At 40.0% G+C, this 2,500-nt stretch overlaps 1 protein-coding gene across 1 annotated transcript in view; it reads left to right on the forward strand.

The window, feature by feature from the left end:
- The window catches only part of LOC125031173 (transmembrane protein 59-like), a 14,046-nt gene that overhangs the window by 702 nt on the left and 10,844 nt on the right, over positions 1–2,500 (forward strand). The window lies entirely within an intron of this gene.

A 2,500-nucleotide genomic window follows, 5' to 3' on the forward strand; every position in this document is an offset into this window, starting at 1 on the left:
CCCAACCTGGGGGCCTAGGAATATACTATAATCCCATAAACGTTGTCAGTGAGTTGTATAAAAATTTGGTCGTGGGGTTAATGTGACTGAGAGTGATTCACAGAGATAGAGGGAAATGGACACAGCCATCTTATAGAGCATAAGAAAGAGTAGCCATTGACAACACAAGTACAGCTGCTGTGGCCTCACATTCACTGCTCAGAGACCAAGTCCACAACACCCTCGCATAGAGTTTTTATGTCGCGATTTCTACAAGTTGGTACTAAGTGCTAATAAAGGTGGGGTACAGGGGAGGCTTGCCCCTTACACCCCAGTCTTGGGAATAAATAGAAGGTTGGAGAGGTGAGCTTTAGATATGATTACCTGGCATTGAGACCTCATCTCCTGGAGAGGTCATCGCTCTCGGTAACAAATACAACACACGTTAAGATGTTTAAGAATTTATTATAGGCAAATTATGTGAGCGCATTGAATTTTTGTATAGTTTTTTCACTTTTGTGCACTTAATTAAACTATATAGAATATATTTCCTCTAAAATGTAGTACACATTGATCTTCTATACTTTAAATATAAATTTTAATGAAGAATAGATGTGTGCTATATTTAGAATAGTCCAATGTTATTGTGGTTTGTGGTAATGCTTTCTGGTTAAACTGTATTGGTTTGGTTAACCATTGGTTAGTTTTTTTTTTTTTTTTTTTTTTTTTTATTGTAAGGTTGGACAAGCCAGGTTTTGTTTTGTTAAGTTGATTATCTACAAAGAGTGAAACTAAAGCCAGTTTTGGATTTTTTAGGCCTTTGGGCTCAAGGTTTGAGAAGGCCCAGTAAAATTTTGAGAATTAAGGAAAATTCAATAGTAAATTATTTTTATTTTATTTTGAATAGATACTGTATAGTATTTATAACAGATTTACAGTATTTATTTTGTGATTTTAACTTTATTGTGGAAGTAACTCTTCACCAAAGCTTCAGAGGACTTCCATTTGACGGAGGCTATCGCTTGTAAAGCCCACACCTTAATTTGGCTGTGATTGAGCCAAATGTATAAAGAAAAAGTTCATTTTGCAGTGATTGGCCTTACATTCCAGGAAGATCAAATAGCATACTGGCATTAGTTGGGAGAATTCATTTGCATATAACTTACACAACTGGTTCTCTCAACTGTTGTCAAGGCCAGATTCTTAAACATATGAGTATAGGCACATTTTTTTGGTAGGAGTAAAAATAGTTTTGAATATAGCATACAGGTTTTGCTGCCCAGATGATGGTTTGGTAAATGTTTGGAAAACAACAGTGTGGGTAGCCTGGGAAACCCTAACAGATTTCCACCACATACTTGTGTCAAGATAGAGCTTGTAGACCTTTTGTTATAATTATCAAATATGACCCAGTCCAATATATCTCCAGTCAGGATACTTTTCAAGTGAATTTGGATAGAATGCTGTCAGTAAAATATGAGACAAAAAGTCTTCTTTTTTGAACACCCACTTGCTCTGATACCAAAACATCTGCAGACAGGTTGTTTCATAGTAGGGTTATATAAACGTTTGAGCCATTTCATTGAAATATAATAAAATATCAAATTAAAAAAATGAAGCAGACACTCACACCATTATATCAGTATACAGTAGTATAAATGGTTTGAAACAGAAAGCCTGTTACATCAAACACATGACCATCCACCAAATGCAGCTGGAACAAACACTACCAACACATAATAGACAATATTACAATTGTCACATTCTGTAAACAATGAACACACACGACATTCCACCCAAACAGTACAAATGTAAATATAGTATTAAAGAATACATTAGCCTTCCTTTGTCCACTTGAATCCCTTTTCTTTTTTTGTTTTTTGTTTTTGTTTGATATAGATTAAAAAACTTCTTTATCTTCTGCTTCCCTTCATCTTATTTTGTCTTCCTTATTGAAAAGTTCAGCAATTAATTGCAGTACAAGAAAGGCATTACTATCTCTTCTTCCTCTCTTTTCTTGCCCATTGACTCCCAGCAATGATGTTAATCCAGTAAGTAAGTAAGGTAGACTTATGAATATGGATGAAAAAAAAAATTGATTCTCTCTCTCTCTCTCTCTCTCTCTCTCTTCCTCTCCCTCTCCCTCTGCCTCTCCCTCTCCCTCCCCCCTCTCTCCCTCCCCCCCCTCTCTCTCCCCCCCCTCTCTCCTCCCCCCCCTCTCTCCCTCCCCCCCCTCTCTCCCTCCCCCCCTCTCTCCCTCCCCCCCTCTCTCCCTCCCCCCCTCTCTCCCTCCCCCCTCTCTCCCTCCCCCCTCTCTCCCTCCCCCCCTCTCTCCCTCCCCCTCTCTCTCTCCCTCCCTCTCTCTCTCCCTCCCTCTCTCCCTCTCGCCCTCTCCCCTCCCTCCCTCCCCTCTCTCCTCTCTCCCTTGTTCTCTCTCTCCCCCCTTAGCTCTCTCCTCTCCCCTCCCTATCTCTCTCCCCCTTCCCTTATCTCTCTCCCTCTTCTCCTCGTCTCTCCTCCC

Source organism: Penaeus chinensis, chromosome 12 (assembly GCF_019202785.1).
Source record: "Penaeus chinensis breed Huanghai No. 1 chromosome 12, ASM1920278v2, whole genome shotgun sequence".
NCBI classification, from domain to species: domain Eukaryota; kingdom Metazoa; phylum Arthropoda; class Malacostraca; order Decapoda; family Penaeidae; genus Penaeus; species Penaeus chinensis.